Source organism: Haemaphysalis longicornis, unplaced genomic scaffold (assembly GCF_048455015.1).
Source record: "Haemaphysalis longicornis isolate Haplotype H1 unplaced genomic scaffold, Haemaphysalis longicornis Haplotype H1 scaffold_1, whole genome shotgun sequence".
In the NCBI taxonomy this organism is placed as follows: domain Eukaryota; kingdom Metazoa; phylum Arthropoda; class Arachnida; order Ixodida; family Ixodidae; genus Haemaphysalis; species Haemaphysalis longicornis.
The window spans coordinates 26,218,033-26,245,035 of NW_027526203.1; positions in this window are offsets into that span (position 1 = coordinate 26,218,033).

The following is a 27,003-nucleotide window of genomic DNA, read 5'->3' on the forward strand; positions in this document are numbered from 1 at the left end:
CGCTCCGCCCCCCGGCCAGCTGCGTCAGCATACCTTCCCAGAGGGAAAGAGGCGAACCACTTTCTCGCCTCTGGGAAGGTGATGTTCTCAGTTACCTTGATGTTGATTATCTTTTTCTCCATTTGAAATTTTTTGCACTTGCGGGAGTACGCTGCATGCGGCCCCCCGGCATTCACACAAGAGAGGGTGTCGGATGGACAGTTGTCGCTCGGATGATCATGCGCCGCGCATTTTGCACAGGTCATTCGGCCACGGCACGAGTTTGCACCGTGCGCAACCTCTGGCACTTAAAACAGCGCCCCGGGTTCGGGATGTAGGGACAAAGTGAGTAACGGATAAAACCTGCATTTATATGTTGTGGAAGAATTGTGCGATCAAAAGTCAAGATGATGTGCTTCGTGGGAATCTCCTTGTCATCTCTGCGGATGGTGATGCGTCTCACGGCAGTGACGCCCTGATCCTTCAAGCCCGAAGGAGATCCGCATCTGTTTCGTTCAGAAGATCTGTCTCGAATATCACACCCTGCGAGCTGTTGAGCCTCCGATGGGGTGTGACCCTGATGTCGAGATCAGCCAGTCTAGTCTGAGCTAGAAGCTTCGTGGACTGCTGCTTGTCATTTACCTCGATTAGTAGTTCACCAGACCTTCGTTTTTTGGCCTTATACGGTTTCCCCATTATGGCTCCAAGATATTTTGTGATCAAAAAGACTGACTGAGATGCAAGAGGGTGGGATGGACTGAGGGATTCCATGGCAAGAAATCGAGAGTAATGATCCGGTTCAGGAAATATTAAAGATGGCGATGGGGGAAAAGATACTTCGGTGCGGCCCCTTTTCAGGGACCGATCACATCGGGGGAAGAGAAGGGGGGGGGGGGGGGTTGAAAATGCCATATAGCATAGTATAAAAGCAGGGAGATGGGGGTACTTTCTTCGTCAGCCTTACGCTGATAGCTGAAGAGGTCCCAGAGCTCCCTGCCTGGTAGACAGACACGGAGCGCATCCGCCGGAGCTTGATCTGGGCTTCGACGGCCACCATTCGTGGTTTCTACCCTTCACCATACAACATATCGCCACGGTTGGTTCCAGCTTATGTTTGGGGGGCTCGGGGTCCGTGGTGTCGCCAGTACCGTCACCGAGATTACTCAAGGTGCCCCGTGCGGGGTTTCAGGAAAAATTAATTGTTGATGTGAAGACTTGTTTGGCCTTGCAGGGATCCGAGACATGGACACGAAACTCGGGACAAAGAAAAGACAATGAGTTGTATTTACAATGTTAAAATGGTGAACTGGGAAAGGAAAACTCAGCACAAAAGTCAAATTTGAAGTTCTCAAATTCTAGTTCAAGTGAAAAGAAAAAAGTAAACGTCCTCACCGACTTAAGGGGTGTCGTTCAGCGATGTGTGTTGCGGGTCGTCGTTGGTCCAGGTTGCAGCAGAGCGTTGGCCCCCATTGCAATTACTGCTCAGACAAGGCAGCCCAGGCAGCACCACGCCCTGCATGGCAGGCCCAGTGATCCGTCCTGGGTCGTGGCCACAAACCTCGGGCAGGTGCAGAACCGAGCACAGTCACCTGCGAGCTGACTCGAATGTCTGGAACCACTGGTACACAGGATCTGCAGGCCCACCTCCAGTCCTTGTCAGCTCATCAGCTCCAGAATCCTCTGGTTCCACAATCAGCCTCCGCCCGAACCGCGTTTCACTTCGCTCCTCGAGCACCTCCTCCTCACATCATGTTAACAGGCTGACGTGTCTATGGCTCTGTAATACAGCACATACGAAATATAGAGAGAGGGAAGATTAAGGACTTAGTTGCTGGCTATTTGATTCAAGACACACAATCACTGCTCGAAAGACGCGGGTGACAGGACGAGCGCTGTCCTGTCACCCTAGTCTTCATCCTCGTCTTTCGTGCAGTCTTATTCCTTCGTGTGAAGGTTAAGCATGTCCACTTGTGCAGCGCTTGACTGCACACTCGAGTAGCACCCAAGTGACAAACATGTCTGGCAGACAATGAGGATGCAAAGAGGCGACTCACTAAATACAGAATTACACACTGAGTGCATGATCAGCCCGTGATATAATATGCAGCCAGCTCCAGGCTTCCTGTGATGCATATATTAAAGCATTCATTTTGCATTGGCGGTCTAATTTTAAATGCAGAGCATTTCAGTAACTCACGATGTCACCCGCGTTGGCGTCCGTAGTCCGCATCGCTCCCCCTACACTATATAAAAAATAATACTTACCGGCACCAGGTTTCGAACCAACGACTCTGCGGGCGGAATGCAAGGTACTCTACCCACTGCACCACAAAGCCGACACAGAATGGAAGTTTACGAACATGACCTTATATCCTTGACTCATTCAACCGTCGGCCACAGGTGCGCCCTCTCCCCCGCGTCCTCCTCGCCTTCTCTCCGCTCGCAACGCCCTCTCTCGCCGCGTTCGGTTCGGGCGCACAACAGGTGGGGACGCACGCAACACCCTCTCTCGCCGCGTTGGGTTCGCGCTGATCAACAGTCGGTTCGCGCGCAAGAACAGGTGGGGGCGCTCGCATCGCGCTCTCTCGCCGCGGTCGGTTCGCGCTTAAACCACATGTCGTTCACGCGTGCTCCAGTCGCTAACATCTGTGGCGTGATCGTGACGTCAACATCACGCGTTCGTCTGGTGGCCCGATTTTGGCGCTATAACACTCTCTCGCGAGGGGCATTGGATTGGATTCGATTGGATAGGCTTGGCTTGGATTGGCTTGGCTTGAATTGGTTTGGATTTGATTGGATTAAAGTGGATTGTGTTGGATCGTGTTGCGTCATAGCCGCGCCACGTTGCATCATAGCCGCTCCACGTTGCGTCATAGCCGCGGCAGGGGGTTCACGGCACGTTTCACGTTTCACCAGCGACTTCATCGACAATGTCTACGCTGGAAGAACAATTACAACAACAACCAATACGTAATCCATACGGCTTGCAGGCGCGCCCCCCGCGGAAATGCTCTGCATTTGATCGTACCCCTCGCGAGGGGGATGTTTTTTGGACCTGCAAATATCACGCGTACGTGACTATACAAGAAGCGAATATGATATTCAGAACGGCATTTTCTTGTAGAAATGACACTAAACTGTCAAAGCAAGTTTGCCTATACGGGCAGAGCGGAGTGCCAAGAATAAAATTGCACCAGTTGTAACACCGAAAACTGTTTGCTGCAGCAGTGATCGACAAATGGTTGAAAATTATTAACACCACCCCATTAGTGTCTTTTTTCTGGTTCGGTTTGTTATTCCACGAATCGTTAAAGGACAAAACTATAGGACAAAAAAAAAAAAAAGGGAACGACTTGACCCACTGTAAATAGCGTGCTATTGCAAACTAGCGCCCTGTATAACAGCAATCTACCGCTCCGCTCAAGGGTCAGATTTTTTGCTCCGACCGACGGTGGAAAAAAAAAAATGCGGCCGTTAGACAGCGAACACAACAGCCGCCCTAGAGACCAGCTCGAAGTGGGCTACATGCACGAGGACAAAACGAGGCTGCGCTGATTCACAAGTCAGTGCGTAGCAAATTGAAGAGCAACGCATATGAATCGGTCGTTTTCAGTTTGGGCACGCTTTACGTTAGGCTCGCAACCAAGCACAGCGCATGTAACTTTTTCGGCATGTGCCCAGAACCTAACAGAGACAACTATTTCACTCGATATTATGAGCAGGGACAGCACTCACGTGAAAAAATACGATGAGTCTTTGTTCCGGCTTCACGCCCAATCGTAGTGCGCCGTCGGATTGCTGAACTGAAGAACTCTAGTAGAAGATTCCAGGCGGCGCGCAGTATATTTCACACCGCAAATTCCATACCGGTGTCACGCCGTTTCCATCCGGTAGCAGTTTTAATAGGCCGCTTCAGCAAAAATGCGTCAACTCGCCATGCTGCTTTCGCGCCATCGGCTTAAAGTGACGGGCCGGTCTTTTATAAACTGGTTGTTCCTTTTGAAAACAAAACTTAAACAAATAAATTTGTTTTACAACAAACTTTGTGTATGTGCACTTTTTATGTATTATATACCGTTTTTGTATAACAAACACAAAGCAGTCACGTGACTGCTTTGTGTTCGTCATTGTGTTCGTTATCTGTAACAACACGCTCGTAGCCAGACGCACGACTGGCGTCTTCGCGTACCAACGCGCACGCCACGGAAATGCACACGGTGGCGAACTCGTCAGTCACTGCACGGATCACTATCCTCCCTGCCGTCGCTGGCGGAGTCGCGCAGCTGCGCGAGCTGCGCGGCAGCTTCGAAAAGTGCCATGTCTGACAGCCGATCCATGCTCGCGATGCACAAAGCTCACGTTCGCGTCTCCCGGCTGCTGCTGCAGGCCGGCTGCTGCTGCACTTGTGTCCTCGTTTTGGTTGTATCCGGTGCGCGCTAGTGTCGTGGCTGCACCTGCACTTCCTGAACCGGCGCTGCACGCGCGCGACACCGGCCGGCACCGCTGCGGCACTTTTCGGAACTAGTGCAGCCAGTGCAAGCCAAATCGAAGAGACCTTTATAGCATCCTCGATTAACCGCACCGGTGCACACCGGGCCACACCGGTGCGCCTTTTCATCCTCGATAAACCGCACCGGTGTGCACCGTCCGTCCTCGATAAACCGGGGTGCACCGTCGCGGGGCAATTTTTGGTTGCACCGCCGCGCACCGAGAGAGTCGACATTTCGGCAAGCGCTTAGGCGGAGCGCGTTGTTTACGGGGTGGTTGCAAGCACGCAATTCGTACCTATTTATTACAGATGTTCTTGTTCGCGATCCTGCGTTATTTTAGGCAAGGCGATGGTTTTGTAGCCTTGCTAGAAAAAAAAAAAAAAACATTGTTTATGTATTAAATATTGGCTGAGATATTTGTAGCACTTAAACAACATAATTGTTCATTATTGGTTGCATTCTTAAAAATGTGCTGGCATGACAGGAGTCTCGGCAAACAAAATGAAAAAGCCCAATAACATGCCTGTTTTTTTCAAGTCGTGGATGCTGTCTTGTTCATTCAGTTTTACGGTGCTGTGGTGGAGTCCTGAAAATGCATGTAGATTAGGAATGGAAGGCCTTAGTGCGGCTGCACAATTCACTGTTGGTGAGTCCAGGTGGAGGCTTTAACTTTCTGGTAAAACGCGCCATGATTTCTTTGCTTCCCACTGCAGTGCCACACGCCCTTGGTCTTGACAAGCTGAGGTTTACTGTTAAATAGAGCATGAAAATACACGGCATCAGATAAAGGCCGGGAGAAACACATGGCAAGACTCTGACTTCAGCGGAGGTTTTTTTATGAAAACCAGCAGAGATGCATTCGTGAGGCATAAGCATCATTACATCACACCCTATTTCCCCCCAAACTCCATGCATCCACCCTGTAAAAGCAGATTATTCATGCTTATCTTGCTCCCTTTGAAATGAAACCAGTACTGGTGTACAGGTAGTTGAGCCTCAGCTGGCCATTATTAGCAATGATAAGGAAAAAAGTTTTGCATGCCAGCTGCAGCTCACCGAGTAAGTGATGACTTGGAATGGAGCATTAAAACAGTGAAGTTAAAAGTTTGATAGGTGTCCGTCTGGCTGGCAAAAAATAATTTCATTTATTCCACCTTAAAGTCCCAAGGGCATTACGTAAGGTATAATATACATTAGGACGAAACTAAACCAGATGAAAAAACGCAGTACAAAGGGCGCCACATAGCAAGAACATTGAGAACAAAAGAAAATTTTCAGCTGACATCTACGTTTGTGTCTTAAGATGTACAGCATGATAACGTTACTTGGACGCCCAGAGAGCGTTTTGGACCCTAGTTGCTGTATTTACTATCTCTGCTTCCAAGCACTGACTGTCAGCGAAAAGAGAAATACTAGCAGCAATAGCTTTTAATCACCATGGCCCAGGAGAGATGGGCACCTCTGCGCTTCTGTGGTGTGTAGTCTGAAAGGTTGCGGCTGCCGGTTGTTGGTCAGTTTGAGTGAGAGAGAGACAGGGTCAGTGGTTCAAAGTGTTTATTCTCAATGTTTTTTTCCAGACTAACCATTTTGGCTTTTTTGTTAAGAGAGGGAGAGAGTGAAGATACTCTTGAGAAAGAAATATTTGGGGTTTAGGAAACGCGGGTAAACAGATGGTAGGGAGGTCAAGCGTGGGACCTGACGTTCAGGGCCCCAGATGCAGCAGCTCCTCTCGATCAGCTCACGCTCATCTTTAGGTAACGAGCTGGTCAAAGCTGCCTCCCATGTCTCGATAGAAGTGGAAGCTGTAATGTTTCAGTTGTTCTCCCTTGAGCATATCTTGCACATGGTTAGGTTGCATGCGTGGAAGCGGGTGGGTGTTTCTCCGAATTTAGCACAGTTTTAAGTTAGCGTCTTATGTTCCCACCGAACATCTTCACCCTCACATTCGCAGATACTTGTGTTGGTTTATCCTCCACAGAGCTTGCAACTCTTTCACATTGAGCACCCTTGTGGCACGGGAAAGGATCGTGTTCCTAGGTGTAGGACAAGGAGACGTTCTTAATGTTTTTCGTGGTGGGCATCCGTGCGGTAGTCGTAGTTGCAAGGAGCACGTTAGGTGAGTTCGGGTGCCTTTTGGCCGTTTTGTGGTTCTCTTCCAGGCCCTTGTGTGCAGGTGTTCTGGTTATGTTGCTAACTTTCTTCAATGTGGATACCTTACCGAAGCGTTTAGGTATTCTGCCTGCAGCCAACAGTCTAAAGCCCTTTCAGAGACTGTTATGCTGTTTACGCTTGTTTTCGATAGTAACACTAATCGAATTGCCAACAGGATGGCTCCATGCAATCGCAAAGGTTGCCAGCGTAGTCAAGTATGACAGTTGCTGCCTCGTACGTTCATACATTCTTGAGTTGGTGTACATTGTTGTATTCTAATGATTTTGGAACTTTCTTCGAATGAATTTGATCCTGCCATATCACCTGTCCTTGTGTAGGTTTGGATCCATGTTTTTGGTGGGGAAGAGTATTTTTGGGGAGTCGCTGGATAGCTGGCATGTCCCTGATGGCGTGCAGTCGATTCTTTTCTGGCGGGGGGGGGTACCTGTCTTCCATACGATGGCCCATCCCGATATTGTTTTCCCAGCTGCTCATTTGGTACAAGGAGAGTTGTTTCTCTGATTTCTTCAAAAGCATTATGAAGACCCAATTGGAGGACCTATTCATCACCACCATCAACAGCCTATTAAGGTTGACTGCAGGATGAAGGCCTCTCCCAGTGGCCTTTACCTGCTCCTGTCCTGCGCTGCCCAAGCCCAGTCTTTGCCTCCGAATTTCCTTATTTCGTCCCTCCATCGAGTTAATCGCCTTCCCCTTCTTCTAGACCCGTTTCTGTGTACCTGTTTTGTTACCCTAGTGGTCCACCGGTTGTCAGATTGTCTCATGGTACAAATTGCGAGGTGAGGTTATGTGTTGTTCTGATAATAGCGTTTATTTGGTTTTCTTCGGTGCTAGAAAGTTTGTGTTACAGTAAGTTCTGCAATATGTGGTTCGTGATTAGTAGCTGCGTGAGTCATCGTTTCTTCTTCTCTTTTTCCTGCTCTTCTCTTGGTTAGGCGTTTTATAATCTAGGCTGGCTCTCTATTTTGGAAATTGTGAGGTTGGCTCTGCCGCTTGAGTCCAGAGCTATGCCGAGCATTCTTACGTGACATATCTCCAGCCGCATGGGGCGCCAGCCATCGTTTTGCCACACACAGCTTGCAGCGGAGACAGAACCGCGAGAATATCGAAGAGTAGTTCTACCCGCCATGGTGGCTCAGTGGCTAAGGCGTTGCACTGCTGAGCATGAGGACGCGCGTTTGATTCCCGGCCGCAGCGGCCGCTTTTCTGGTGGAGGCGAAAAACAAAAACACCCGTGTGTATGAGATTTCGGCGCACATTAGAGATCCCCAGGTGGTCAAAATTAATCCGGAGCCCTCCACTACGGCGTGCCTCATCACCTGCGTTGCGTCGGCGCATTAAACCCCACAATCAATCAAGAGTAATTTGAAAATTTATGAAATTATACACTATATACTGGGCTTTACTTAAGTTCATTTCGACTCATAATCTATGCCATCCTTGATTTTTGACGTACTATCCTTAATCTTTTGCTCCCTGTTTTTATTGATGACCCAATCTTGGGGCCAACAGCAGTTCCAGTGGAAAGCATGCCGCAGTGGCTCAGTAGGTAAGGCGTTGCGCTGCTGAGCCCAAGAACAGGGGTTTGATTCCCGGCCACGGCAGCCGTTTTCCTCGTGGAAGCAGAAAACAAAAGTGCCCTGGTGTCGAGATTTTGGCACAGATTAAAGGGTTGAAATTAACCCGGAGCCCATAACTACAGCGTGCTTCATATCCCAGGTGTGGCTTCGGCCCGTAAGTTACCGAAAATTTAAACTTTGTAACTACCGCTGGAGAGGCACTTTGGTGTGATGGCACCGGGTGCGGGCGCAGCTGGCGACCGTGTCTCCCAAGCATGCTGCTACCGAAACGGTGTAGAACATACTTCACTGCGCAGGCGCAACACCTGCTGAGTATGCATATTCTTTCTTTCGTTGCCATCGTTGTATCGTTGCCCTCCTTTTCACACTTCAGTTGCCGCTGCGCCATATTCCAAATTTAGGCAAGCCCTCTGATCTGTCTGCCTGAGTTGTAGCTTCCAGGTGACAGCAATGATGTACTTCCATGGACGCTTGATGAGCACGGGCTGATAGTAGAAGGCTTGCAGCCACGGGAAAATTGAAATTTGATCCTATAATGCTATCGCATTTAAAACAGAACTTTATTCTACAAGACGTCACAGACTTCTGCCCAACTTGCATTTACAACTCTGCTTGAACTCTCCTTGGGAGTGGAGCACACTGTTCTTAGAAACCCTTTTTTTTTTCTTGCTTTCCAACCAATCTTGATGAACCTTTATGTGCTTGTTGAGTTTTTCTGACTGATTTCAAATATCCAATAAGTTTTGATGTAAGGCATTTAGTTTCCGAGATAATCAAAAATATTTCTTGATTGTTCTTGAGAACAATGAAAAAAAAAAACTGATCAGTAAACAATTACCAGCAAGGCATGAATAGATACCAGAAGTTGTGGAGAATGAAATGTGGGAAACTTCTTTTTGTTTTGCAATCACATACAAGTTATATCAATTCTAACTTATAGGATAGGTTTGAAGTGCTCCTGTTAGCCAATTAAAAATAACTAATTAAACAACTACTGCAACACAAAATGCAAAATCTGCTTCACTTATTGGATGGTTTAAGCAAAATAAATTTTCTTTCTAGCTGCTCTACATGCTAGAATGTACCGCTCGAGAATTTTCAATCACTGCAATACTGTTCCTGGTGAAAAGGGAGAAAATTATCAGAAATTTTCTCATTGAAATCGGGCCTGTACAGCTTTTATAAGTGCAGGGAACTGTTAACGTACCAACTTTTTGGAAGAAAAAATATGCTAACTAAGGAAAAAGTGATACCCAAAAAAAGGCTTTTTTGGGCAATTTTTTGGGGCAATTTTTTTGGTCCCAGAGACCCATGTTTAAGCGGGGTCTCACACAAAGCCTGACAGAATGGCAGACCCACAAGTGAGAGGAGGCGAAAAAAACCCCGCCCGAGGCACCGACACATGGCATAGACCATAAACATTTCTCGTTTTCTGGTATTCAGTGCAATAATGTCAGCAACATTGTTTCCACATTACGGGAGAGTTCTCTTGGATGCAAGTCGAGCCATCTGCCAGTTTGCTTAGCATAATTATTTATTTATTAACATACCTACATTCACCAAAAGGCATTGTAGGGGGTGTTATACAGGGAAATAAACAAAGAATCACATGCACGGCATAATGGTAACAAGGAAATGAAATGCAAAGAAAAAACAGCGGAAACAACAGATGACAGCAACAACTCAAAAAAAAAAAAAAGAGAAAAACACATTTCAGATCCTGTGACTATACTGAAGTGCTGCCAGGGCGTCGCATACAGAGATTGTCGCGTAAACAGCAGATAAATGCAGATAACAGCAGGACAAAAACAACAACAAAAAAAGATTAAAGTCATGTTGTGCTCATGTGCAAGTGCTGGCAGAGCGCAGCGTAAAAAAATTCAGTGGGAGCGGCAACAACAGTATCGGGTAGGACGTTCCACTCTTTAACACACCGGCGGAAAAATGACACTTGGAATTTAGATGTACGGCAAGAACATTCGGCAATTTTTTTACTGTTGTCCCTTCGTCTAGATACATAAGTGGGTGGGTGAAGGTACTGATATCGATCTATTGCCACCTCTTCACGCACTATCTGTTTCAAAAATAAATGCCTAGAAAAGGTTCGTCGCAGTTGTAGAGTGTCCCATGAGAGAGATCGTTGAAGGATCCATGATTAGAAACAGCACAAGGGACTGGACGAGAAAGCCGACAAGGGCGGGCGCTAGCCGGTCGAAACATCTTGAACCGACTCGCCCTGCTTCGCACTCATTCAGTATGTTTCGACCGGCCAGTGCCCGTCCTTGTCGGCTTTCTAGATCGTTTAAGGTCTGTAACGCTAATTTCATAACTAAGAGTTACTAACAAATTATACAGCACGATTTTGCATTGCCTCCAGCTTATTTATAAGGATCTTAGTGTTTGGGTCCTATACCATAACAACATACTCTAAAATCGAACGTACATTAGAAAAGTACAAAATTTGTTTGACATCTTGAGGAGCTATTAAAATTTATTTCAATGAAGTTAAGAACATGTCCAGCTTTTAAGGTGATATACTCAACATGTTTATTCCATGAAAGGTCTGATAAAAAGAAAACACCAAGATATTTTGTGTGATCTACTTTTTCAATTAGAACGCTACCTAAGTGGTTGTTTTGGATAATGTTAGCCCACTTTCTGCTGAAGTTAATATGACTACATTTTTTGGGATTAAGGTTCATGTGCCACTTATGGCCCCAGGCAAGGATTCGGTCCCAGGCAAGGAATGGCCAAGAAATGGCCCCAGGCCAGGATTCGCAAGGATTTGGCAGACGTCGGGAAAATCGTGAACTACTCTACAAGCCTCACTTCTGATCATGCACACTATACCAACTATGCATGACACAAAGGGGCAGCCATGATTTTTTTGTTACGAGGCTGTGATAAAAAGTCAGTTGAGGTGATTCTGCCCCTACACATTGCATTGCACAGTTCTAACAAGTAAATGCTTATGCCACTTGCTTAAATGTATCATGATAAAATTGACGAAACCCATGCATAGGTGGGAATCAATGTGAATTGAAGCTTCAATCGCGTACCATTCCAAATTTAACCCTCACAAAGTGCTTTTCAAAGCATTTCTCTGCGCTGTTTTGCAAGGCCACGAGATGTCCTGATTGTTGCTTGTGGTAGTACTAGTGCTCACCACACTGCTTATCTCCCATGGCATTTTATACGTGGCCAGCACACTATTTAGACGGCAGCTCCAAGCACTGTCTTCAGGTTTGCTTTGGCTGGCGAGCGAAGCACAATCCATGGTGACTTCACTGTTGCTGCAAATTGGTTCAGTCGATGGTCAAAGCGGGTTGGTGGCGCTTCCGTTGGCGCTGTGAAACTGCATGAGGTGTTTGCTTTAACCTTGAGGTCAGAGGGATGCTACAAGACGGTTTGCACGTGGAGTAACAAGTTCTGGTTAAAATAACAGGTAGTACCACTTTTAGCACTTGCTGTGGTATCGGTGGTCCCTTTGATGTGCAGCAAGATGAATGGGCGGCAACACTGGTTCCTCAGCCCACAAACGTTTAAAAGGACACCACTGTACTGTTCACAAAGCAGATCAATGTCAGCCTGGCATTCAATGTAGGCACTTCAGCTGTGTGATGGATTTCCATCTGTGCACCATGATTGCTGAGAATAGCCATCAGGTATCTCAAAGAATATTTAAGTTATAAAGACATGGCCGCGTGCCAGAAGCAAAATGCAGAAAGCCGTAGTTTAACGTCAGTGCCTTGGTATTTCTTCTGTTTATACTTGCCGTTTGTGCCGTGAATTTTTGCATTGTGTGGTACAATTCCTCCCAAGCCTCCACTTCCACAAGGCCTATTGCTACTGCACCCATGAAACAGCCACAACAAAGTGTAAGCACAGGCCTTTTGTGTTGAGTGTGAGCACATTGGCCGTTCACCAGCAAGGAAGAAGAGAGCTTCAGAGTATGGGAAGCACAACATAAAGACGACAACAACGGTAACACGGGCCATGCACTTTGCTTGCTTCATGACCTCGCATGTACCTCAGAGTGTTCATGCTGTGGAATCAACGCATTAGCCTGCCAAAGAACAATTTGTGCTGTTGTGTTGAAATGGAACACCTTTGCCTGATCCTCAACACTGCGTTTTCACAGCACAAAGGTAGCAGTCTTTGATGTAATGAAGCTTCTGTCAGTATACCTAGGTTTACACTTGTTATGAGGGCTTTGAGCAGTATTCAAATGAGGAAGAAGTCGTCAGCCAAGCTCCCTGGGAAGTGTGCCCATGTGACACTTTTCTTTTGTGGCGCAGTGACATTGATGTCGACCACCCTGGGAGAAGAGGGGACCTTTTTCGTCGGCTGATACAAACGCTCCCCACATGGTGAAGAATTCCACAGCATTCCATAACTGGATCTGGTAATACGAGTGAGGGTGCTTCAGTACCGCAGCATCTGCATCTGAATCCCTGTGTCGTCACCTCTGGAACGGTTTCTTCCTCCACTTGTTCCCCCACTTGTGGATCTCCCGCTCTACGAAGCTTCGTGTGAGACGCGACTGAAACTTGCGAAGCAAGTTCAAGCAAAGTCATCAGTGTAATCGAGAAAGAAGTGTGTGATGTCTTTTGGCCTTCTGACATCATGCGGTTGCCTCCATGGAGAAGTCCCTCGTGTGAACTCACGCAGGCCAACAGAAGCAGCAGACTTGCCTCTCAAGCATGGTTTGGCCAATCAAGGCAAAGTGAGCATTTGCTGGAAGCTGCAATCGCATGGAGGAATAGTTCTTTGCTACTATACCTCTTGACCACTTGAAATTTCCACAAAAAATAGATGGTTTACAGCCCGGCCCCATATGGTAGCATGACTCGAACAAAAGTACCAGGCACTTGTTTCATATATAAGAACATGCATGCATATAGGGAGGAAAACTAGCACCTATTGCATAACCCAAATTCAACAAGGCAGCAAGCTGAGGTCAAGAAGAAATTGACTCTTCCCCAGCTTATTTTTACTACATCTTTTTTAAAAGGTAGACTGTTAATGGCATTGAATGTTCTGTGGCATATATTTTTAATATTTTCCTTTTTTTTGCCTCTGTAACATGCTGTGTGCAATGGCATCACGTAGCAAAGGTTTAACCACCATCACTGTCTTTGAAAGTGTCTTTCAAGTAATTGTTACTCAGGTAGTGGCTTTACTCAGTGCTGTATCGGCTGTTAAGAAAGCCACCTTCCTTCCTTTCATTTTCTGTACGAAATTTAGCATCGTAGTTGCAGAAATTATAGCGGTTATAGAAATGCTACAAAAGCATATTTTAAACACCTTTTGGTCCTTGTTTGAGCCATCTTGCAATTCCATGAAGGCTATGGGGAGTTATCGAACTGCCTTATAGTCAAAAAATGAGAACAAAGCTGAATAACTCGTTTATTTTATTTGAGTTGATTTTGATAGGTTAGGTTTGATAATTTTAACAACTAAAATGCAGAAATGAGGTAGATTTGTTAAGATCACAGTGGCATCATTGTTTTTAAATCCGCATTTTACATGCAGCAAGCTTTGATATACAATAACAACTGTGCAGAAATATGTTGTGCTGTTGGATAACATTTTCCATAACTTGTTAGCAAAGCCAGGCGGTTCAAGAGAGACGCTCGCACGGGCCACAAATTAAAATACTCTGGAAAGCCGAGGCTATGCATTATCAAAACGGTGGCCTTACATTGCACCCGTCACAGTATTGCCATCTGTGGCCTTAAACCTTGGCGGCACCAGTGGCAAGAAACCATTTCGAATGCCCATTTCAAACTCCAAAGTTTAATGAGCCGTAAAATTAGTTCCAAGCAGTGCACCGATTCTCTTATAGCATTCACCAGGGTTCATAGTATTAAAAAATATAGAGATACAGTTTTGTGACTAACACTGTTTTGTGTATTGTTCCTCCAAAAATGACTAATTATCTCTAATTATCTTCGTAACTAATTCTTACTCAAAAAATAATGGCATATTCGAAATCAGTGGAAAAAAAGGTAGCCAGACACAAGTTTCACAGAGTTTACTTAAAAATTAAGAGCCATGTCCCCCCTTAAATGAAATTGTGATGTTTTCTTTGGAAATAGAATGGCATTTGGGGGTGTCAAGTTTACAAGTTTTATTTTTGGTTTTGTTCAAGCTCACCATTTATGTATAGCTACAATTTTGCATTTACCGAGCTCACTTTTAAGTGAATTTGGAGGCATTTTACGGCATTTATTCAAACATTTTTTCATATAATTCTGAGCTGATTGGAGTGTTAATTTTGCAATACACAGTAATCAATCATTTAAAGGTATTATTTTTTAAACTGTAGTTGTGAAAAACCTGTCAGTTAAACTTTATATTCTTTGCCCGGGGCTTCTCCTCTGACCAATAGTAGCGTTGAGGATCTGACCCCTGGGATCTCCAAGCAACGATTCAGCTACAACGAGAACTGTGCATTCATTACCGATGCAAATATCCGGCAAGTGCCGCTAATCTGAGGCAGCCATCTGGTGATGGGCGTAGCCTCTGCCGGCCGTGCCTTACGGCCATTGTTTCCCTCAGGCTTTATACATATGTCCCACACACTGGGGAAGGTGGGTGCGGGGTCTCCATCAGCTCAGGTCACTGCTCCTTTGTGCTGCTTCCTGGAACGGTCGACTGGTGTGATCGCTTCCCCACAAAAGTCCCCATCACACTAGTTACCGAGGGGGGCAGGTGCCTGTTCGTGATTTCCCTGAGGCTTGAATTTGAGCGGCGGGATGCCATTTTGTCTACTGCAGAATGCATGCTCACAACGTGTGTTTGAACAGTTCATCGAGCTGCCTGACACTGTCCTTAAGTGCAGAAATACTAACTTCACCTACAAAAACACTTGTTATGCCCCTACCTGCAGCTAAGAAATGCATCACTACATTCCAACCCATTTTTAACAATACCGGTTATAACAATATCATAGCGTAGGCACCAGGACAACCCCTCTTCATGGGCATGTACAAGAATACTGCAGCCGTGCCTCGTGCTAGAGTGAGTCAGCCGTACTCACCGAGACTCGCCATCTGAACGCCCTTGCTGCCTGGCCTTTACTAGTTAATTAAGCACCACGCCTAATAAATAGGTGCATCGCCACCCTATCTACATATCTATGCTTATACACCTGCGTCTACTAGGATGCAACGATATATTAAGCATAACAATGTACAGTCGTGGCACCGTCAACTTTGACATATGTTATATTGTTACGTGGCGGCAGGACACAGGAAATAAACCATGGAAGGTGCGAGTGATGTATTTACACCATTTACACGATGTCGGCCATGAGGGAGCCCGCCCAGCTGGGTCTTCTTCTTCTTCTCCGGAGGTTGGGCCGATAGCTTTCGTCTTCTTCTTCCGGTGACAATATCATAAAATAAACCGCTTATTACAATGGTCATTTTCCTTATTATTGGTTAAAACAATTGAGCCTGACGGTATGAGCCTATGTAAAATATAGTATCTGGAGATCTGTAAGGGCATGGGTGCATTGTGTGTGACCAGGCATGACTGACGGCATGAAATAAGTTGCGGCTATTTATATCTTTCTAACGATAAGAAATTAAAAGTTGGTGCCTTTTAGGTAACCACACTTTCCCTGAAGAAAAAGACCACCTGACTGCCCCTCTTATCTCCTGTTGTCAGCTGGCCCTGGAAATAAGAGGCAGGGGGCACCTCAACACTGTCTAGAATAAAATAAAGCTACAGTGGGATAGCCTAGGCTACTGTTGATTACCAATGCTAAAAAAGGCAGAAAACAACACCACTTTAGTAACATGCAATCTGCCAGTCATTAAAAAAAGAAAGAAAAAGTCAAGGACTTAATGCAGAGACCTCCTCCTTTGCGAAACATAGTGGTCTTTCCTATGGGGCCTGTGAAGGCGGTTGCCACACGCATGGCTACGTTTGGGTGGTTGGCCATGTAGTTACATTTCTGTTTTGGCAAATATCGGGTGAAAAGCACTAAGTGCTTTCAAAAGTAACTTTTCCTGCCCAAACCTGTTATAACAATTACTGGTTATAACAATGACTTTTCGTGGCACTTCAGTATTGTTATAAGTGGGTTAGACCGTAGTTAAAATTTTTTTTTATTATTTACAACACGACCGTGCTATATCCTTAGCCACAACACACTCATTTCGGTTCATGAAAAGGTGAGTCGAGATTGCCATTTCCACATTTGCTTAAACAAAACATCCTAGACCCATCCAACACGGATGGGTGTAGGACATGCATGTGCCTTTAACGGGCTCAGTGGTGGCATCCTGAGCAAAGCCAGTAAAGTTGCACCTTTCGCTCTGAGTATGAGCTTTTAGGACAGCCACAGACTGACTCTGAAAATGGTGTGTATGTTAGTTTAACCAACAGCCAACTCCTTGACACAAACAAATTGGGCACACTGTGCACAAAATAGTGGGTGGGCAATGTGATTCACCCTGGCAAATCCTTCGTTCACCTCCACCGTAATCCCCATCTGAGCCCACGTAACAGCTTTGTACGGAGCACTTGTACAATAAGGGCATTATTTTGGCTCTGGTACTGCCACACTTCTGAACTTGAGAGAAAAGATTGGATGTGATCCTTTAGCATTTTCATCTCGAGCCAAGCAAAGCTGCCAGTGTTGTTCACTCTTTGCCATGCAGTGCTATTTCTGTGCAAGGTGATAAAAAACCATTGGATGAAATATTTATCATTATATGTTATGACGGGTAAAGGATAGAAATGATTATAAGTAATGATAGAGCAAGCCCCAATGATTTTTCAAACAATAAGCAATTTTTATTTTACCTGGCGGTCAAGGTATTGGAGCAATGTGGATCTATGCTACTATATTATTTAAATGCATTGTATTGGCAAGGACTGAATCTATATTGTACTGGTTTGCGTACTATCATGAACAAACAAAACATGTGAAATCGTATCTCTGAATTAGCTCTTGAAAACATAATAAATATAAATAAGAAAATGCAACAAAAAATCAGACATAAAAAGTACTCAGCAAAGCAGTGGAACAAAAGCGGGTTCCTCAACATGCTTTTATTACAGGAAGTATATTTCTCCTCTGCATTCGCTCATGTCGTTGAGGAAAGTCCCTTGCCAGGCATGCTAGTGGCTGTCATCACTGCAAGCATTTCCAGCAAGTAGTAACTCTTGATTCCATATTTATAGTACTTCTATATTGTCAAGAAACTTGATTCGTGTCAGCGTATATACACTTAATTTACACAGTAGCACTCCATTTTGGCTAACATACCATAGTTAAAACAATGTTTTGGCACAATCCTCGCACATGGTAGGCGTTTGTGCACGGCTTCAGAGTCGTGCGATAAAGCCAGCTCAAAGAGGCACGTCATGCGGTGAAGCACAAAGGCTTGCGTGCCGTGCGGCAGAGCCAACTTTTATTGCTCAGTTATTTGTAAATTCAGAATATTCGAATTGGGTGCTCATCGAATCGAATAGGAACGACGATTGAGCAAACATCGAAGCCGCGTACGGGCCTGGGTCGCTGCAACGCGGAAATGTACGAGATGAACGGCAAATGCCGCTCTTCGGGCACAGGCGTGCGAGTTTTGTGCGTGTGCATGTGAGAGGGCGCGCCTTACGTGGAAGCTTTGTCGTCGATTTTAAGTGTTTATATGAACGCGCCTTGGGCCAAACAGCAGCTCAACACGGAATTAAGGCACCAAAGTCCGTAACCGCCGCTATTCATGTTCGCTGCGGGGCACGGGATCGGCTTGGGACGTCGAATAGACCAAACTTATGCTGAACCGGTTCAGGACGTTCGAGCCGGAACTTAACAGGAGCAAACATGCATTTGACTGGACCAGTATTTTTTTTTTTCGGTTCTAAACCCTAGTTAAAATGGGCCGAAACTCTGCACACAGCTAGCCTACAAATCATGCTACATTTTGAATGTTTAGCGCACAGAAACGGGGACAAAGAAAGCAAACACGAAAGGAATTAACACACGGCTATTTCAAAACCAGAAATGTTTTTGGAACCCGTCTCGATAACAGCGACGGCAGTAAAAGAACCCGTTCTGGATATAAGGCTCCTGCACCAAACGTGCTGACTTTAGTTACTACTGTATACAGAGAAAGAATTGTATAACAGAAATAAGCAATGACAGGAAGCAATGTTTTTAGTTTATCAAATCGGCGCGATAAATTTTATTGAAACGAATTGTTTGGCTTTAGTTTATGCATCTCACCAGTGCTTTAGGTCTAGCTCATGTTAAGGACGAAGGTTGAGCAAGCTTCTGCAGGGCATACACATTCAGAAAAAGGGTCGGAGGATCTAGTTGGAATGTTTGTGGTATTCGTTTTGAGCCTGTTTCTTGATGAAACCAAAGCACAGAACAGGGAGGATTTTAGAGAAGCAAAGGTCTAGCTTTGCCTGTAGTGCCAGAAAAAGCGTAGTGGCGGCGTCGTGAACTACCCAGTACGCCCGCTTGACGGCGCTGTAAACACGGCTTTGTAAACATGGCGGATGCTTTTTGCACAGGCCGCTTGAGCTCCTTAATAACATGGCTGCCCTCGCACGGCGGCCGCCGGCTCGCTGCTCCACGGCAGGACTCGACTCTCCTCCTCCCGCGCGCGAAAGGGGCGTCGAGTCCGGCCGTGGCTGCTCCTGCTGGCTCCTGGCTGGCACGCTGGTCGCGTGTTTACTTGCGCCGCGCTAGTGAAGTGATGTTACGCCAGGTGACCAGATGGCCTCGACTGGCACAGACCACAGTGAGCAGCAAGTGAGAACAAATCGTTTATTGACATCCGCAAGTTTACAGAGGCCAGCACATCATTTCATTTCGATCGCTGCAATTGTACGTCGCTTTCGTGACAACATTTTTTTTTTTGCCATAACAACTCGTTCACTTGCGCTAAGATTTCGAACGAAGGGCACAAATGAAGTATTGACGGCGACAACGGTTTCCTTTGCACCGTCTTTCTAGCGGAGTGCATAACACTCACCTTCTGTTTGAAGAATCGAATATTCTGGCCTCGACAGCTGCCTTCCGATGCGGAATTTCCCACATTTGTCATTCCACAAGCACTCAATTCTCGTGTTTTGCCAGTCCTCTCAACAACTGATGGACGCAAAAGCACATAACAGCAATAACAGTCACGAAACCGGTCCTCCGCGCACATTGAAACGGTCGGCCGTTGCAGCGGTTTCAATTTGAATTGGCGGCTTTGTGGTTGCGAATTCAGAAACAAGGTGGTGCACCAGTCGGCTGTTCGTAAAAAGTTGCGTACATTTTTGCTCAACGGATGTTTGATGCGGAACTTGTTAATAGTATTTTTAAATAACACATTGTAAGCGAACTGTGTGGGCTCTTTGAGTCACGGAATGAATGTTTTGTATTCTATACCAAAAGTAACATTTTGCCTGCGCCGTCTGGTGGGCTTGATGGTCGAAAACAGCGCTTTAGGTTGGTCAAGGTTGGTCACGTGGGGCGTCGATTTTTACGCCGCCTATAGGGAAGACAGGGAACGTCCAAGCTTGCGAGCCCTGACCAAAGTCAGATTGCGTTGTTGGAAGTGGCTCGCTGGCGCACAGTAGCGGAGCCTGTCGGCAGGATCCCATAACGCCACATCTGCCACATCCTCGCTACTGTGCTGCACGTGCGGAGTGAAGATTATGATGATTAAAGGGACACTGAAGTGAATTTGTCAAGCTCCCGTTTTTGCTTGCACTGCGTAGACTGGCTCAAATTAGCACACTTTTCATCGTTTATCCGGTTGACAAATCGGTAATTATTTTACAAAGCGCGAAAGAAGAAAAACTACCATGCGCGGTTTGCGGCGGCCGTACCAACTAAGGCTGTGACGTTGAGAGGAGGGGCGCCGTGATTGGACGATGCCCAAGGTTAGCAATCACACAAGTTTCGGTTTCGGTTTCGGTTCTGTAAAACATAACCAATGGCTTTGTTGGATGGGCATTCTCAATATCTCAGTAATCATCGTACCGCGCTTCTGCCATGTTGTCGGCTGTAAAATGCACAAGATGAGCCTCCCAGGACGGCTTGTAGTCGTAGCATTCACTAGCCGAGACCTACGCAGTGCTTGAACGCCCTCCGCGTACCCGCAGACGCCCAAATGTCATGCGCTTTTCCCCCATATTTGGAGCTTGCCTCCCTCATGCCTGTATCGTAAAAAGCGTGTTCGCACCAGGCCAACGGTCTGTTCATTCTGGCCTGTACCCACTGCCTGCAAGCAGTCGGTGCTTATGGCAACAGCACGCCAACGAGAACTCGCTAGCGCGCCAGTGCCAGCCTGCGCGCGTTTTGTGAACTAGTTCGTGTAGCCATGAACGTTGCGGCCCCAAAAAAGGTGAACTCAATATAGAAAACATCGGCGGAAAACAAAAAAGTTAACTTACAAAAAAAAAAAGCACGTACCCGCGGGGATTCGAACGCATGACTCGCAAAACATTGGCGGTGAGTTCCTAGCGCCCCAGACTGCTAGGCCACGGAGCGGGACGCGAATGTCTTGCTAATATAGGGTATATATTGTACAACCGGTTTACACTTTTATTTAGTTTTGGCATTTCAAGCCGCTTAGGTGACTATTTGTTGTACTGCGATCGTGCAGTAAGCGTCGCCCGAGTTTCCACAGTAGCTCACGTCTAGCAATTGCATTTCGTAGACGGAAAAGCGTTCGCAGATGCGTAGTCGTGCTGCTGACCGCTGTGCTTGTTCGCCCAGCGCAAAACAGTGCTTCCCGCGCCCTAGTTTTACGCTGTACGGTAAAAATATCAGTTGATTTTATTTGCTTAGTACCTATATTGACTTCGCTGACTCTTCTCCCGCCTTCAAGAGGCCTTATATTTTCCTACTGGCGTACCAGTCAGCGAAGCGTCGCATGTGCAGCGCTTGTGTGAAGCGACCTTGACTTGGAGCTAGATACAGTGTACAAACAAACCAAGTAAAGAAAGGCACATTCTTCCATTCACAAACGTGTCCTGGCTTCGTTTCAACTAAGCGAACGAATTGCGACCAAGCAATTTTTTTTAACCTCCTTGATTGCGACGACCCACCGGCGGCCGGCGGACGAAACGCTGGGCCGACTGACTCTGTCGGCCGGGGAGCCGTGCAGTAGCGCAGCCGTGGCGCAGCCAATTGCCAGCTCATCCCCTCCTGACGTCACACGAAAACGCCACAGAAAATGGGCGAGCGTAAAGAGAGGAGGACAGCGTTTTCGAATTAGTTTTTCTACTAAATAAAATCGCGTAAACGCGCCTAGAGTGGTCGAAACATGGCCTGGGGACTCCGGACTACAATTTGCGCTAGTAATCCCGCAATGTTTACATATCACTTCAGTGTCCCTTTAAAGGCCTCCCCTTTGAATCGGGGTGATGGCGTGCGCCATCTAGCCTATCTTAGTAGTTTGAATTTAAATTTAGTTCCTCAACTCGGATTTTTTTTTACTTTTGCCCTGCCGCTACCCCTAGCTGCGATGTTATTTTATCGACTTACCTGCTTTTTTTCCACCAATACTCTAGCCGCTGCTTAGTAATACCTACTGCTGACCAGTTAATGTTTCCATCTATTGCGAAGCCCAGTGCCTCAGGAAGTAGGACTTTTCCCCCAATTCTATCCGGCTGAATCTTTTGGCATCCTATTTCTATGTGGTCGATTGTTTCTTTATCCCTGCCACATACAACACGTCTCATCCTGGGACGAATATTTGCTCATGTAAGTTCGAGTTCTCAAGCAGCCAGCCCGCGCCTCAAAGAGCAACGCACTACCTTTATTGTTGTCATAAAAGTTCTCTTTCCGGATCTCTTTTTTGCTTGCTTTGTAGATTCCCAGCGATCCCTTCTTTTCCATCCTCTCTTTCCACATGAGCGTCTCTATTTCCTTCACTTGCTTTTTAACTGCCCCCCCCCCCCTTGTTTATTTGCCGCGGTCAAGGTATATTTAGTCGCCAGCTTTCGCGTCCTCTTCCGCCATTGGGTGTCCACACTTTTAAGGTACACGTACCTGTGCACTCTGGCTGCCCAGTTCTTCTCATCTAAATGTCTAAGCCGCTCCTCAAAACGTATCTTACTTTGCGCTTCCCTCGCCTCAAATGAAGCCCAACCCATATCGCCTTGTACCGCCTCATTTGTAGTCTTACTGTGAGCTCCCAGTGCTAATCTGCCGACTGCCTTTTGGTTAACCTCCAGTCCCGACAGGATATCGGACTTTAGGCATAATACGGCATTAGAGAACGTGAGCGGCGGCACCATTACCCCTTTCCAGATGCCTCGCACTACCTCGTACCCGCCTCGTACTTATTGTAACCCCAAAGTGCTCTATGTTTCATTACTGCTGCATTTCGTCTCCCTCGTTCGAGTAGCGCCACCTACGAGCGCATACGTCCACGCCGAACCAAGTTTCGCCGCGCTCGTATGGTGTCTGGAAGGGGAAGTGTGACGGGCGGAAGCGAGAGGCTGCACAGATCAGCGATTACAGCTCCTAGGTCAGGCCTCTCAAGCTTGGACGTTCCCTGTCTTCCCTATGGGCCTCGTGCGCTTGTATGGTGGCGCCACTGATGCGCTGTGTTCAGCGCCATCTTGCGGGCAACGGAGGCATAATTTCTGAAGTCCGTGAGCAAACGACGTCCGAAGGATAGTATTCCGCGCAGTACGGTTATTAGAAGAGAAAGAAGGAATGACCGCTATTCTGTTGCCATGCGATACGAACAGCCAAACGGTACATTATTTAATAGAATATGGTATACGGTTCACAAAGGCGACAGGAAAGCGATGCATCACACAAGAAACAGTTTTAAACAAGCGCGGTTTTGTCTCCGCGCAGCGCGCGCCCACGCTGTCATTTCGCAACGGCAAACTCCAGCAGCGCCGCCCAAATAAAAGATAAAAATAAAAAGACGGAAGCCCGCGATGTTACAAAGAGAACGAGAGGAGTGCAGGAGTGTGCGTCTGTGTGTGCATCGCCTCCCGGAAGCGATAATGTATGTGTGAGGGAGGGTGTGATCGCTGGCTCCACCAGTGGAAAATTTTTTGTGGGGCCGCTGGCCCCCGAAGAGCATGATATAACGGCATAACGTCCCAACGACGCCAGCAACGCCTTCGTTGCTGTGGTCGCTTTGGTGGAAAATCCTCCCTGTTCTGTGATTTGATTTATTTAGCCTTAGATCAGAACGGCTGGGTTAGAACTGCTGGCATAACCAAGCAGTTGGCGGAAAGCTTATTGCGAGGAGAAGACCGACTACGCGACTTCATGGTGCTTGCAGAAGCGAATTTCTCCCGTGTGTACACTCCCCTGTGCCTTGTACATGTCAGGAAGTGATTTGATGTGTTGTGTGTGTGAAATCGCGGCGAAAGGTTTGTGTGTATACATTGCGACACCAAGGATAAGCGGCTTCAAGAGCCCGAAGATTCAGGTTTGTAGAATGCCAACTGCTTGAGTAAACTCTACCTCAAACTGCTGAAACTACGATGAGTTCGTTGGATGGACTCATAAAAATATCGCAATGCTTTTTGAAGTGCTTTCATAGGTTTATATATGCGTATTTAATATGCGAATAATTTTGGACGTAGATGCGCGAGACGAGGCTTTCATGAAAGCCTCTGAACGTTTATTTACCTTGTTTATCGCTCGACATAGACACGGGCACAGATATGGTAGATCGCACAACAGGAGCTTTAATTGTGCACGAATGATTCCTCTCGCATTCGGAGTGACCTTGATAAAATAAGACCATTTCGAATAATGGAGATTGTTTCAAAGCTGACAGAGTTGTGGTGTTTGTGTGACTACGCTGCAAATTATCTTTGTCAGCAAGAATATTTTGCGCAACAAGCCCCACTTGAACTCGTTTTTCAAACGCAAACTACAAGTTGTACATGTTTGAGATATTTGAGAGTCCTTTCAATAAAAGTGTAGGTGAGATACTCCGAATTGTGGCTGGTGTGTGTCCATCTGTTTACGGTTGTGTCGCAGTGTAGCGTGAATATTTACGTTTCTGTTTTCATTTTAAAGCTTCATATTTTGCTGGTATGACTACGTACAATTCAAGCATGCATATCCGTGGGTTGTTCCATGTATTTTCTGATGCGTGCACAGATGCGTGCACACCAAAGGCTATTTGAGGCGCTACAAAAATATGCACTGGATACACGGCATTTTTTTCTTTTGCAGCGGTCTTACGCCAAGTAGCGTGCACATACGAAAATGCATTTATGGATCTGTTCTTTTTATTTCTTTTCGGGTACTATGTGCTTCGGGAACTTCGGCGTCGCAGGCAGCTGATCCGTGTACTGTCGTCTGCTTGTATTGGAGAAGGGGCGCTTTCTAAATTATTTCGGCTTGTATTCCCGCACAACTCGTCAGCGTAATATTTCTATAATTCAAGCATGCATATCCGTGGGTTGTTCCATGTATTTTCTGATGCGTGCACAGATGCGTGCACACCAAAGGCTATTTGAGGCGCTACAAAAATATGCACTGGATACACGGCATTTTTTTCTTTTGCAGCGGTCTTACGCCAAGTAGCGTGCACATACGAAAATGCATTTATGGATCTGTTCTTTTTATTTCTTTTCGGGTACTATGTGCTTCGGGAACTTCGGCGTCGCAGGCAGCTGATCCGTGTACTGTCGTCTGCTTGTATTGGAGAAGGGGCGCTTTCTAAATTATTTCGGCTTGTATTCCCGCACAACTCGTCAGCGTAATATTTCTATTATTATAACAATTGTGAATTTAAAGAAACGTGGTAATTGCTGTATACTTATTTTACGGTTGTTGTTTAAATTAAGCCGCATAGCGAACTGCTGTATATGATTATTTTGTTCTTAAGAAAAAATTCCGCCGCCGCTCCCAGGTGGCGCCACATGTTTATTTGAAACTGGAGTGCACGAGGCCCATAGGCGGCGTAAAAATCGACGCCCCACGTGACCAACCTAAAGCGCTGTTTTCGACTATCAAGCCCACCAGACGGCGCAGGCAAAATGTTACTTTTGGTATAGAATACAAAACATTCATTCCGTGACTCAAAGAGCCCACACAGTTCGCTTACAATGTGTTATTTAAAAATATTATTAACAAGGTCCACATCAAACATCCGTTGAGCAAAAATGTACGCAACTTTTTACGAACAGCCGACTGGTGCACCACCTCGTTTCTGAATTCGCAACCACAAAGCCGCCAATTCAAATTGAAACCGCTGCAACGGCCGACCGTTTCAATGTGCGCGGAGCACCGGTTTCGTGACTGTTATTGCTGTTATGTGCTTTTGCGTCCATCAGTTGTTGAGAGGACTGGCAAAACACGGGAATTGAGTGCTTGTGGAATGACAAATGTGGGAAATTCCGCATCGGAAGGCAGCTGTCGAGGCCAGAATATTTGATTCTTCCAACAGAAGGTGAGTGTTATGCACTCCGCTAGAAAGACGGTGCAAAGGAAACCGTTGTCGCCGTCAATACTTCATTTGTGCCCTTCGTTCGAAATCTTAGCGCAAGTGAACGAGTTGTTATGGCAAAAAAAAAATGTTGTCAAGAAAGCGACGTACAATTGCAGCGATCGAAATGAAATGATGTCCTGGCCTCTGTAAACTTGCGGATGTCAATAAACGATTTGTTCTCACTTGCTGCTCACTGTGGTCTGTGCCAGTCGAGGCCATCTGGTCACCTGGCGTAACATCACTTCACTAGCGCGGCGCAAGTAAACACGCGACCAGCGTGCCAGCCAGCAGGAGCAGCCACGGCCGGACTCGACGCCCCTTTCGCGCGCGGGAGGAGAGTCGAGTCCGGCCGTGGAGCAGCGAGCCGGCGGCCGCCGTGCGAGGGCAGCCATGTTATTAAGGAGCTCAAGCGGCCTGTGCAAAAAGCATCCGCCATGTCTACAAAGCCGTGTTTACAGCGCCATCAAGCGGGCGTACTGGGTAGTTCACGACGCCGCCACTACGCTTTTTCTGGCACTACAGGCAAAGCTAGACCTTTGCTTCTCTAAAATCCTCCTTGTTCTGTGCCTAGGTGGCGCCACAGTGGAGGAGGGGAGCTAGCGCTAGCGCCGATACGCTGCCACCGAAAGTACGGAAATCCTCCCTGTTCTGTGGTACGGAGTGCCGGCGGTTGGCATTGCGTTTCTTCCGAAATCGCCTTTGATAGGCGGAAATTTGATTTCTGTCCGTAAATATGCTACGCAAAAAGGCTGCAAGCAGTTCCTCAATTGAAGAAACGACTAAAAGGACGATGTAATTTGGAACTGGCGCTGACGCATGTTGCGTGCAGACGGCTTCGTTGCTACGCTGGTTCTTCCGCGTCTTTCGGCACCTAAGCAGACGAGCTCCTTTCATTGTCCAGAGCTAGAACGGCTATCTGTTCGATGCAGTCATTCACTAACAATGCTGCGCCTAGATATTCATCGAAGTGCATTGGTAACTCCGCCAGTATTTTATTGCCATGTCGCGGCAAAGGCAGTTTTCGTGCGCATGCGGGCGAGCTTGGAACATGAACGCATACTGAATGATGAAAATAGCGCGAAAAGAAGACGGGCCCCATAACTTAGACAACAGCTATCTTGCCTGCGTCGTGCCAATGCCTCGGAGGCATTGGTCGTGCTGTCGGTCTTCCTTCCGCGCGATTTTTCATCGTGAACGGACACCAACTTCCCCAACTCGGTACTGCACTTTCAGAGGTGAATAAGGCAATAGAAATGTAAACAAAGAAACGTAAACATAGTAGCTTCTGGAGGAGGAATACAAGCGATATGTTGAATAACACTTTTAAAGGGCAGTCTTTGC